The sequence below is a fragment of the Aethalodelphis obliquidens genome, unplaced genomic scaffold, assembly GCF_003676395.1.
Source record: "Aethalodelphis obliquidens isolate GAN/ISIS:26980383/991018 unplaced genomic scaffold, ASM367639v1 scaffold18, whole genome shotgun sequence".
NCBI lineage: Eukaryota > Metazoa > Chordata > Mammalia > Artiodactyla > Delphinidae > Aethalodelphis > Aethalodelphis obliquidens.
The window spans coordinates 14,452,966-14,465,369 of record NW_020837962.1 but is presented as its reverse complement, the minus strand read 5'-3'; positions in this window follow the sequence as shown (position 1 = coordinate 14,465,369).

The following is a 12,404-nucleotide window of genomic DNA, read 5'->3' as shown; positions in this document are numbered from 1 at the left end:
CGAATTTGGGTTATAAATATTCCCAGTGAGAAGGAAAATCAAGACACGTAGAGGGAGGCTGGTGTGGTTTACACAAGCATCTGTGATTAGCCCAAATGTTCAAAGGACGGAGCAAAGGTCCAAAGGCAGAGGACTCAAACCAGAGAGGCAGGAAATGGAATCATGGCTGAAAAACTGACGCTCAGAATGAGCTGAGGCTACGAAAAATGCGGAGGCACCCAGGGCTTTTAGGTGGCTTGCTTAAAAAACACAATTGGTTTTTCCGTCAATAAAAAAAGAGAATGTGTTTATTGTGGAAAATCCAGGAAGCATAGAGAAGAAAGAGCGACTCCCTCAGTCCTACAACCAGCTGGATCACTGCTGGTATTTCAGCACATTTTCTCCCAGCCTCCAGAAAGGGTGTCTGAAGCCGTGCTTGGAGCCTGAAACGAGCGAGATAAAGAAGGGCGAAGTCTGTCTGCCGGGGGAGGTGAGGTCACGCTGGTGGAGGTTGGTGAGAGAGGCTGCCTGTGTGTCCACCTCTCTCAGCGGGAACATCTGTGAGCTGGGAGGGGGGGCGGAGTCCAGGAGGAGGTGGAGTGTGCATTTGGGACCCAGAGCTACTGCCTCGGTCTTTGCAAACCTCAGAGGCTGGTTCCAAAAGTTTGGGTCTGGGCAAATATTTCACTGATTTGTAAAAATAAAAGCGGGGAGGCAGGGTGTGTGATGGTGGGGGTGGTCCTAACTCGGGACTGAGCTGTGTGCACTTAAATTCAGACTGGGGAGGCCCCGGGGGTGGGGGGAGCAGGCAGGGAGCTTTCGTCACCCAAAATAGCCTTCACAACCTCCGTCCAGGTGGGTGTTGCTTATTCCTGTTTTACAGACAAGGAAACTGAGACTCAAAGGTAGGTGATGTGTCAGACCCCATAAGTGCCCCACCCAGGTCCTTGCTCACCCAGAGGTCACCCCTGAGAGTCCCATCTGTGCTGATGGCTTCCTGCATCTCTGTACAGGGTGTTCTCTGGCCCTTAGCATGGGGGGTGGAGTTAACACCCCAAGAGTGACCCTCAGCAAGGGAGTTGATGGTGAATACCCCAACTTGTTTGCTCCTTGCTGAGACAATTTTTTTTAATTGTGGTAAAAAAACATTATGTAAGATTTACCATCTTAACCATTTTTAAGTTTCCAGTGTTACCTGCGTGCACCTTGCTGTGCAAAACAGGTTTCTAGAACTTTTCATCCTGCAAAACTGAAACCCTATACCCATTGAACAGCTCCTGTTCCCCTCCCCCAGCCCTTGGTAACCACCATTCTACTTTCTGTTTCTATGAATTTGACTACTTTAAATATTGCACATAAGTAGAATCATGCAGTGTTGGTTCTTCTGTGACTCGCTTATTTCATTTAGCATGAAGTCCTCAAGGTGCATCCGTGTTGCTGCATATGACAGAATTTCCTTATTTTTTAGGCTGGAAAATATTCCACTGTAGGTATATACGACATCTGGTTTATCCATTCATCCACTGATGGACACTTGGGTTGCTTCCACCTCTTGGTTATTGTGAATAATGCTGCTATGAACATGGGTGTGCAAATATCTCTTTGAGATCCTGTTTTCAATTATTCTGGATATATACTGAGGAGTGGGATTTCTGGGTCACACAGTAATTTTAAGTTTTTGAGGAAACTTCATAGTGTTGTCCACAATGGCTGCACCATTTTATTGATGAGACAGTAGTTGTAGGTCCCTGGAGGGACGGGTCACTGTGGTAACCTGCTCATAAACGCTACCCTTTTATTGGCTGCCTTCTCTTCCCTGTCTCACCTCCCCACTCTCCTACCTGGCTTTCCTGGAATGCAGATGAACTACATGCACCAGGTCTTTGTTGCAGGGTCTGCTTCTGGCTGGACCCTCAACTAAGGCCTGTCACTTGCTTCAGGTTACACAGTTAATAAGTGGCTCATTTAAGTATCTATTGGTATATAATAAGCACCCCAGGACTCAATGGCTTAAGACAACAATTTATTGTCACTCGTGGTTCTGTGCGTTGACTGGGCTCGCTGGGTGGTCTTCACTTGGGGTCCACTGTGGTTGCAGTCAGACGTTGGTGGGGCATGAGGCCTCTGAAGGCTTGACTGGGCTGGACGTCCATGGTGGCTTCTCACTTTGGCCGTCTGGAAGCTCAGCGGGGGCTGTCGGCCAAGTGGTCTCTCTGTGTGGTGGGCTTCCTCGCAGCCGGGTGGCTGGCTTCAGAAAGGAGCATCCCAAGAAAGAACATTCCAAGAGGCAGGAATGGGAAACTGCCTGCCCAGTTTAGGGCTTTGCCCGGAGATGGCACAGTGTCTTTTCCACCACATTCTATGGGAGAACGCACAATAGACTCGTCCAGATCGAAGGGGTGGAGAAACGGACTCCACCTCTTGCTGGGAGCGGGGGTCGAGTCCACACTGCAGAAGAGCATTGGGAGGGGAGAGATTTCTGTGGTCATCTTTGGAAAGTTGGTCACAGTGATGGGTCAAACCCGGACCGTCCAAACAGAGATTGTGATCTCAACCTCTAAGCTGCCTCCACTTAAGAGATACGTTCTAGGGATTCCCAATGTTTCTAGGGGGCTGGAGAACCAGCAGTAATGGCAAACTTGAGAAATGCTGTTTTTGTTTATTATGACCCCATTTTTATGTCCGGACTGATGCGGCCTGGGGAAGCAGAGTTCTTAAGTGGATTGATAAAAGTAGAGACAGTAACCTTGATGTTAACTTTTGGAAAATGATAGAGCAGAACATGATATAGTTTATTTGTAAACATTAGGAAAGAATGCAGTGATCAGGAGGTGGGAAATCTTGGTGTGGGTGAACTGAATAATGCCTCCCCCCACCACCGCCCCCCAGAGATATCAGGTCCTAATCCCTGAAACCTGTTGATGTTATAAGGAAGAAGGGTCTTGGCAGATGTGACAAAGGATCTTAAAAAAGATTATCCTGGATTATCCGGCTGGACCCTGAATGCCATTATGTGTGTCCTTATAAGAGACAGGCAGAGGGAGACCTGCACGTGGAGAGGAGAAAGTGAAGTGAAGACAGAGCAGAGAAAGATTTGAAGATACTGGACTTGAAAGTTGGGGTGATGCAGCCACGAGCCAAGGAATGCCAGCGGCCACCAGAGCTAGAAGATACAAGGAACCAATTCCTCCCTAGAGCCCCCCAGAGGGAGCACAGCCCTGCCCACTCCTTGATTTCCATCCAGTGATACAGATTTCAGACTTCCGACCTCCAGACCTGTGAGAGAATATATTTCTATTGTTTTAAGCCAACAGGTTTGTGGCAATTTATTACAGCAGCTGCGGGAAAGTAGTACACAAGCTAAGATAACTTTCTTTGTAGACAGTGCTGGTGAATAGAGTGAATGGATAAACTGTATCCAGCCAGCATTTGAATAATGGGTTGGAAAACTCATTGATAATGAGAGCATTTCCAGGGCATTTATGGCAGGTTGTACAACTTTCTGCAAAGTGTTTGTCGTCAAGGGGTCTCTGGCCCCAGGCAGTCGTGGAGTCTGTAGTGGAGGGCTCTGCGGTTAGCTCTGCCCAGGTCACTACTTCAGTCAACTTTCCAGATGCAGATGGGGAGAAATTATGGCATCAGATATGAAGGTGATGCAATGTTGGGGGCGCAAGAGTGAAAGTGATCACTGAGCTGAGATGAGTTATTTCGATAGCTTGGAAATTCAGAATGAAGCTAAGATAAAACTGACGAGAGAGGAGGTTAGATTTTAAAGAGAAATCCATTGGCCAAGTGCAGAACTGGTTGAGGGGGTCTGGCCAGGCTGTAGTTTCTGTGAAAAGGAGCTCGGGGCTCTAGTCAAGAAAGCTGTATAATTTTTATAAGAAGAACATGATTTGGGGTGCTTTGTGGGAGGGCAGTATCCAGTTCATGGTTGGAGGGGGTGTCCTACGTACTGACTGGTGGTTGGAGCATATTGGATAACTTGCATTTTTAACACCTCCTTCCTTTTTTCACAACGAGGGGCAGGACAGTAAGGAATCCGGAAACCACGTGTGCTGGATCACTGACCATGTCCATTCTCTGCCCTTCACCACTCTGCTCTTTGCCCCTGCAGGCTTCAGACTTTATCACCCAGAATATCAGGCTCCCTAATGCCATGTTATGTGTAACAATACTTAGTGGCCTAAAGCAACAACAGTCATTTACTGTCTCACAGTTTCTGTGGGTCTGGAATCTGGGAGTGGCTTAGCAGGGCGGTCCTGGCTCAGGGTCTCCCATGAGGTTGCCGTCAAGATGCAAGATCTACACTCACCCGAAGGGTTGACAGGGGCTGGCAGACTGGCTTCCAAGACGGCCACTCACGTGGATGCAATGCTCATGCTGGCCGTTAGCAGGAGGCCTCAGTTCTTGATCCCACGGACCTCTCCACGGGGATGCTTGACTGCCCTCACCCCATGGCAGAGGCGTGATCCTGGGGAGAGCAAGGTGGAAGCCACGATGTCTGTTATGACCTAGTCACATCCTGCCCTTCCACAACAGATTGCTCGGGTCAGCCCTCTGAAATGTGGGAAGGGACTGATTGCCAGGAGGTGGGGGTCCATCTGAAAGGCTGGTTACCATGGGAACAGGGACGGGAACAGGGATGTGGCTGGAAGGTGATCAGGAGAGGCTGGAGCTGGAGGGTGTGATGAAATCATCCCCCACTCAGGCTGGCTGAGTTCCCGTCAAGCTCCGGGATGGAGGTCTCCGCTCTGCATCCTGCAAGTGGCACTTCTGCACGTGCTGGGAGGGAGTGGAGGCCTCCTTTGAGCCCTGCCAGAACCATGTTACACTGTCCACAGAGCAGGGCTCCAGTGGAGGGTGACGCATCGTGAAGACAAGGGCTGTGGAGCTGCTGGCAGGAGACAAAGTCCTCCATTGAGGGAATATGACATCGGGGACCAGCCTGTCCACGGCCACCACTATTGTCAGGAAACAGTAGGCATTTGAAAAGGGCGCAGGAGGTGTTGCTGAGTGGTCATCGACATGCCACCATGGCTGCACACCCTCCCCAGTCTGCCGTCTCAGGGGCGGTGCCAAGGTTGCTGGGATTTGTCTGAAAAGGTCAGCTGTTCAAAACGGCTCTTTAAATACACAGTGTTTTCTGAGCTTCCTGTAGTTTGTCCCACCCAGCTCGGGATGGCGCTTTCTGTATCCACCTTCCAAGTTTGTTAAGCACGATTACCTGTTAGCACGAGGTGAGAAGAGATGAAGAACCAGGAGAGGATTTGCACGTGGCCATTTGGGATGGCTGGATGGCACGTGGAGGTTCTGTCTGTGTCCGTGACTTCCAGCTGAGGTCAGGTATCCAGCAGAGTGCTGGCAGATGTGCTGTCCTGGGTGCAGCAGCGAGGACAGTGGACTCAGCCGCATGTCTGCTGGCTGGGGCTCTGTGGGCGCCTTGGGCCTTGGCATTGAGCAGAGCCCCCAGCTGCATGCGGGTCTATCCTTATTGCTGTCATGTGTTACACTGTTACCAGTGAAGTACAGCTTTGCAGTGATGTCTCGTACCTGGGGAGCTACGAGCACAGGAAAAAATCCCATCATAAGGACTTTCCTTGGGAAATGTTCACTGGCTCCTGGATCTCCCAAGGCAAGGGGCTCCTGTGGTAGGCCTGAGTGTTCCTGATGGGAGCATCAAGAAAGAACATCTCTGCGAAAGATTGTGCTGGTCGGACGCTTAGGTCAAGGTGGAAGGCAGTCTGAAATATTCACGAGAGCTGTCGGGAAGGACAGGCTGGTATTTTGATCAGGACTCAGCCACTAAATGAACAGGGTGAGCTTTGCAAGTTAATTTGCGCCTCATGGAATGGCTAGCTGGCTTCCTGGCCTTCCAGCATCTGCCCCCTCTTTTCTCGGCCTCTAATTTCCTTCTGGGAAACTATCTGCCCTCTCCCCACTCCGATGCCGTCAGGGAGGTCGCTGGACGGGACATTGTCGGGAATTATGCGTAACTCCAAGCCAGCCCTTGGTGCGCCCTGGTTTGATTTACCTGAACGTCTGGGGTCCTGCACAGCTCTGAATCAGCTGAATTGTCCATAAATGGAACCATATTTTAACTGCAGGGGGAAGTTGGTTAGTTTAAAGGTAACGAGTTGAAAATGTTTGTAAAATCAAAAACATCATTTAGTTGTGCAAATGACTACTCCTTGTTCAATAAATTCATAATTTCTAATTGGACTGCACACTTTCAAAGGCTTTGTGAGAGTATATCTTTCAGTGCTCTCCTCCCTGCTCCCCGCCCGGGCACCCCTGGTCCTTCTCCACTCTGACCTGGGTCCTGGGATTCTGGACACTTAAGCCATGATGTCTTGTTTCCAGCTGGGTCCATCCAGTGGGATGATGTCTGGGGGGCAGGAGGAAAGTGAGGTCTGGGTATTTACCCCCCAGCTCCTTCCTTTCTGGGTCTGCACAGGTCGGGTGCCTCCCTCTCCTAAAGGCCCCAGCTCCTGTCTAGGGCCCTCTCCATGCGGTCATTCTCTCTGGGTTCTGGTGATCCCTCCTCAGCTCTGGGAAGGGCCCCTCGATATTGCTGAGCCCAGGATTCTGCACAACCCCACACTCGTTTCCTAAATCCTACTGCTCCTTTGTGAATAATCTACCAAACTCCCTTCAAATCACCCAGTTTGAGTGCCCTCTGTGCCCCCAGGGACTGTGCCTCACCCGATATTCAAAACTTTATTTTGTACAATATTTTCAAAAGCTCTGTGGTGTCCTCTTCCTCTTTCGAAGGCCTCAGGAGGGATGTGGATGTGTGTGTTCAATCGAATTGCTATTGTTTGAACTTGAAAACAGGCCTTTGGGGAAGGAGACAAGAGTAGCTTTGTGCTTTTCTTCAGCGCAAGAGTCAACTGTGTTTTAAAAGTCACGGTTGCCAGGGAACGGGGCCCAAACTGGAGATGGTTTCGTCCCCAAGGGGGCTGTCCTCAGAAAGCTCACAGTAAGTCAGAGCAGGACTGGAGGGGAGGATGCCGTGCCTGCACCACGCTGTGTGTAGGGAGCTCCAGGTGGAAGCCAGGTCGAGGGCTGGGGTGGAGGAAGGAAATCAGGATGGGAAGGAAGTCAGTCCCTGCTTCAGAAGGGATCCTGGGAGAATTCCCTGGCAGTCCAGTGGCTAGGACTCCGCGCTCTCACTGCTGAGAGCCTGGGTTCAATCCCTGGTCCGGGAACTAAGATCCCACAAGCCATGCGATGTGGCCAAAAAAAAAAAAAAAAAAAAGTGTCCTGGGAGAGGGCTCTGGAAGGGATGTGTGCTTCAAACACTGGTGACAGTCACTACAAAACATCCTAGGGTAAGGGACAAGTCAAAGGAATAAATCTTAGTAGAACCTCCAGAGTACATGGGGCAGTGCGGCTGCAGCGCAGAAGACTATCCAGTGATACCGGGGGAGGCTCCTGGCGATCAGTGAGTAAAGGCGGGTTGCAGCCCATTGTGCAGTGTGGGCCCATTTCTGTGGAATAAAGTCTGTATTTATTCAGAGTGTAAAGACTGGTGAACTGGAGGGGAACCACAGTTGGCCAAGTGTGAGGTAAGGAGAGAAGCAGACAGAGAGACAAACGGAACCTGGATGAGAACATGGCTCGGGTTCCTCTGTCAAGTCAGGAGCCCCAGGGCCCTTAGAGAATTCCCTCTTCTCTGTTATTTGCCGCTTTGAGATTACCGAGACATTAGCATAGCTATTATCATACCCATTTTACAGATGTGGAAGCAAAGGCTGAGAGACACCTAGCAGCTTGGAAGTAAAAGGTAGCGTTGGGGTTTGCGTCAAGGTCATCCGAGTTGAATACCAAACACTTTGCTGGGGCCGGGTGCTGTCCACGGCCCCCAGCTCTGTCAAGGCGACAACAGACCAGCAGCAACTCAGCTGGGATCACTAAGGATGTTTTCCTAATGGAGTGGCTGCTCACAGCCAGGTGGGCAGGGTGGAGGGAACCACAGGGGCTGATGAGCCATCCACTAGTAGCATCAGCCAGTAGGGCCCAGGGAGAGGGTGTTCCAGCGCAGCTACCGACCAGGAGCCCCACCAGACCCCGATGACTGAGGGAGGGAGGAGTGAGGGGTGTGATCAAGGCTCTGAGCCCTCCCCCAGTCTCCTGCCAGGGTCTCCCCCCAGGGCTGGATCCAACAGGAAGAGGGGACTAGAGCCCCAGGCAATGCAAGACCCAGGGTTCAGCTTTCCAGGGTGCGGGGCAGGGTGGGTCCTGAGCCTGCAGGACCGTGGGGCCACCCGTGGATGGAGGGGTTTTCTGGAGAAGCCAGAGAGGGTGCCCAGACCCCGGACTGACCCGAGGGAGGAACCCTCCCAGTTCTCGCCCGGGACGTGGTGCCCAGGTGCCCACCGCAAGGGGGGCAGGCAAGGGCTACAGAACTTTCTCCTCACCCCGTCACCACTGCCTGATGCCAGCAGACACGGGACAAAAGTTTGTCGCGTGTGAAGGAAGCAGGAGGTGAGACCGAGGTCTGAATGAAGTTCTACAACAGAGCAGACCCTGCGCAAGCCCAGGTAGAGGCAATGCACAGGCAGGGACGAGAGAGGAGACAGGAAGGGGGAGGTGATGGTGAGATAGTGGGTGGTTACCTGCGACGGCACCTGGGACTCCATCCTCCCGGGACCATTTGAAGAACCGGGTAGGAGGCACCCCAGAACTGTCCCACCGGGAAGGGGAAGCTGAGGGATGTACCGGCCAGCTCCTAACCCTCGTGGGTGGAGGTGGCTCTGGGCGGCATAAGATACCCCGCGCCCCGCGCCCGGCTGTCTGAGTGCCTTCAGCTGGAGGAGCGAAGCCCTGCTGGCGCTCGAGGCGGGAGCCGGGCCTCGGGAGCTGCCCGCGAAGCGCAGGTGAGTTCGGAGGAGGGCGGGGCGCGGCCGCCACAGCCGCTCCGGGTCCACGGAGGAGACGCGGTCCTTCCGGTGGAGACCAGTCTACCGAGCGTCTGCTGTGTGCCCCGGGGCGGCCGGGGAGGCCCATCTACCGAGCACCTGCTGTGTGCACCAGGGCGGGCGGGCAAGGCACCCGCTGAGCGCCGCGCCCGGCCTGGAGGTGCTGCCGTGGACGCGCGCCCAATAAAGCCTTGGGGTCCTGCGGTGGGGGGAGTCGAGGGGACAGTGGAGGAGACGGGTTTTAAGGATTGAGATAGCCTCTGCGGGGGCTCGGGAGGGTTTCTGGTTTAGCAGAAGCACAGGCTTCCGAGCTTGGAGGGAGTGGAGCGGGGCGGGGATGGGGTCAGCCGGGAGGACGGCGGGTGCCCGCCCGACGGGTCGGCTGTGTCCACAGACCGCGGGGCCTCCGCAGGTCTTCGTTCTCATCGCCGGGGTCCCATTCAGCTGGGCTGGAGGGTGTGGGACGGCTGGTGGCTGGGACGCGATTAGGGGAGGACTCGGTGGAGCCCTTCGGCTGGACCGCAGCCCGAAGACCGTGTGGGAGCCCTGCCCGTGCCCCGGGCACTCGGCCAGCGTGTCCCCGGTGCCCGCCGCGCCCGGTGCCTGGCGGAGGAGGGGTGGCGGGTCCTCCCCGCACAGAGCGGCCTTTGTGCCACCGGCCCCACACAGGCTCTCTTTGTGGCCGGTGCCGGCGCAGGTTTTCCGTGAGCGGGGGATGCGGTGGTCGCAGGGCCCTGCGGGGAGCGCTGGGGGGATGGCAGGCCGGGCTGGGGGCTCCCAGGGTGTGTGTGGGGTCCCTGGAGGAGGTTCCCTCGGGTAGCCAGGGATGCCGAAGAGTGGGTGGCTGCCACCTCCAAGGGGCCCACACAGTCCCAGGGCAGGAGGCCCTCCTGACCGCCCCTTACTAATTAAAGCAGCTCCACGCACCTGCCCCCCACTCCCGCTGTGTGCCTTCCACACCCACACCCGGAATGTTTCTCACGCTGGCCCTGGGGAGACTCCTGGTTAGCTGATGGTCCGTGTGGGTCTCCCTCTCAGCCTCCCAAGGCCATGCTCAGCTCCTCCTGGACGGTTTTTCCTGGCCGCCTCTCTGGCTGTTTCTCAGATGGTCTTGCCAGGCAGGGCCTCACAGGCGTGCAGTGCGTGCGATCCCACAGGCCCTGTACTCACGAGGGCCTCACGCTTGGCTGAAGGCTCTGCTGTCACCATCTTGAAATTCTTAATGATTTTTGAACAAGGGCCCTACCTTTTGCTTTTGCGCTGAGCCCCACAAATGCTGTCACTGTTCCTGTCTTGGGGCTCAGGAGGGGTAGGAGTGCACTGAGTCATGGGCGGGGAGGGTGCTCAGCTCACCTCCCCTCTCAGAAGTTCTTCCTGCTCTGGGACTCAGGGTGGGACTAGAGGACACGGCTGTGAACAGTCGGGGCTACACGGCAGCCTCATAAGCACTTTGCAAGTGGCCATTTACTCTAAGAATTAGCTTTAAAAATAATTGCTTCATTAATTATACATGCTTATCGTGAAAACGTTAAACAATACAGAAAAAGACGAAGAAGAAAGCAGAGGGAAAATTTTAATTCCGTCATGGAGAAGTGACCATTATTAGCATTTTGGTGAACATTTTTACAGTGCTCTGTGTGTGTGTACATTTATATACTGTCTTAGCTCAAACTGCTGTAATAAAAATAGCACAGACTGTGGCTTAAACAATAAATGTCTATTTCTCACAGTTGTGGAGGCTAGAAAGTCCAAGATCAGAGTGCTGGCAGATTTGGTGTCTGGTGAGGACCCACTTCCTGGCTGTATATCCCACCTTCTCACTGTTTCTCTTCACGTGGCAGAGAGTGAGCTCCATATAAGGGCTCTAACCCCATGCTGCGTGCCCCACCCTCATGACCTCATCTAAACCCAATTACCTCCCAAAGGCCCCACCTCCTCATACTACCACATTGGGGGCTATGGCTTCAAAATATGAATTTGGGGGGACACAAACATGCAGGACATAATATAAAGAGTTATATATATTTATATTCATATCCATTTATATGTATATCCATAGACATTTACCTACATATAATTTTATGTAAATAAGATCATTTATATATATATTTATTATTATTTTTTTACATTAAGATTTCAGCTGTTAAAGTCTAGGACATATAGATCTACCTCATTCATTTTTAACAGCTGCATAGAATTTCACTGCATTTCTAAACCACCGTGAATAACTTAACCAGCACTCTACCTGGACAACACACATGTCAGCTGTTGCCAAACTTTCACTCTTAAAACGGGCAATGATGAACTTCCCTGAGGATACATCCTGCAGGGGGTGGGTCTGGGTTTCCTAGTCTATTGTATAGACAGAGGGACCTGGAGCATTATTCAAAAACCCTACCAGTGGGCAAATTAGAAGGGGCATATTTCAACCTCTGGAGTTTAAGCAGTTGTTCGTAAACCTGACTGTCTTTAGCATGTGTTGAATAACCCAATCCAAATAGCCAGGGGCCAGGCCACCTGGCTGTCCACCCACCCCACTGGCTCCAGCGACTTGTTTCTTTAAATCAGTTCCTGGCAGGCCTGTGTGTGCTTTTCTTGACCTCTGGTGTCCCCTGTGAGAAGCAACAGTGACAGTTTTCTGCTCTAAGGAGAACCCACTTGGAGGGCGCCTCACGCCATGGCGCTGGGATCGCCATCAGCACCACTCCTGTCTTGCAGCACCTCATGTACAGCTAGCGCTCAAAAAGCATCTTGGGACTGGGTGAAAAGTGTTCTCACATCCTCTTTTCTTTATCCCCTCCCACAACATTTTATTACAGAAATTTCATACATACAGAAAAGTGGAGTGAATCGTGAAAAAAGTTGAGTGAACACTCAAATACCTACCACCTGGATGACATTTTGCTCTATTTGCTTCATTATATGTCCATCCAACTCTCTACCCATCAATCCAGCTTATTTTTTCATACCTTTTAAGGAGAGTTGCAAACTATGGCACACGTCACCCCTAAACAGTTCAGCACATATATCATTAAGTACAGTTGAATAATTACTTTATAGTTCATTTTTCTCAGGTGAAATTTACATGCAATGAAATGTTCAAATCTTAAGTGTACCATTTGCCGAGTTTTGACAAATGCATTGTCCTGTGTGAATCAGAGCCCTGTCCAGGTTCAGACCATTGCCATCACCCAGATGGTTCCCTCAAGCCCCTTCCCCGTCCAGTCCATCCATCCCCGCTCTACCCCAGAGGCAGCCATGGTTTTCATCTTTATTTCATCATCGATTAGTTTTGCCTGTTCTAGACCTTCTTAGAAATGGACTCCTACCTCACATGCTCTTTGGAGGCTGGCTTCTTTCACATTCCGTAACGGTTCTGAAATCCATCCATGTCGTTGTGTGTGTTCATCCCTCCCACTCTTTTACGTCACTTAACACACTTTCGAAGGCCCTTGTTTTCAGTTCCCATTTGACTTGATTTGTCCAGGGACCCACTGCCAG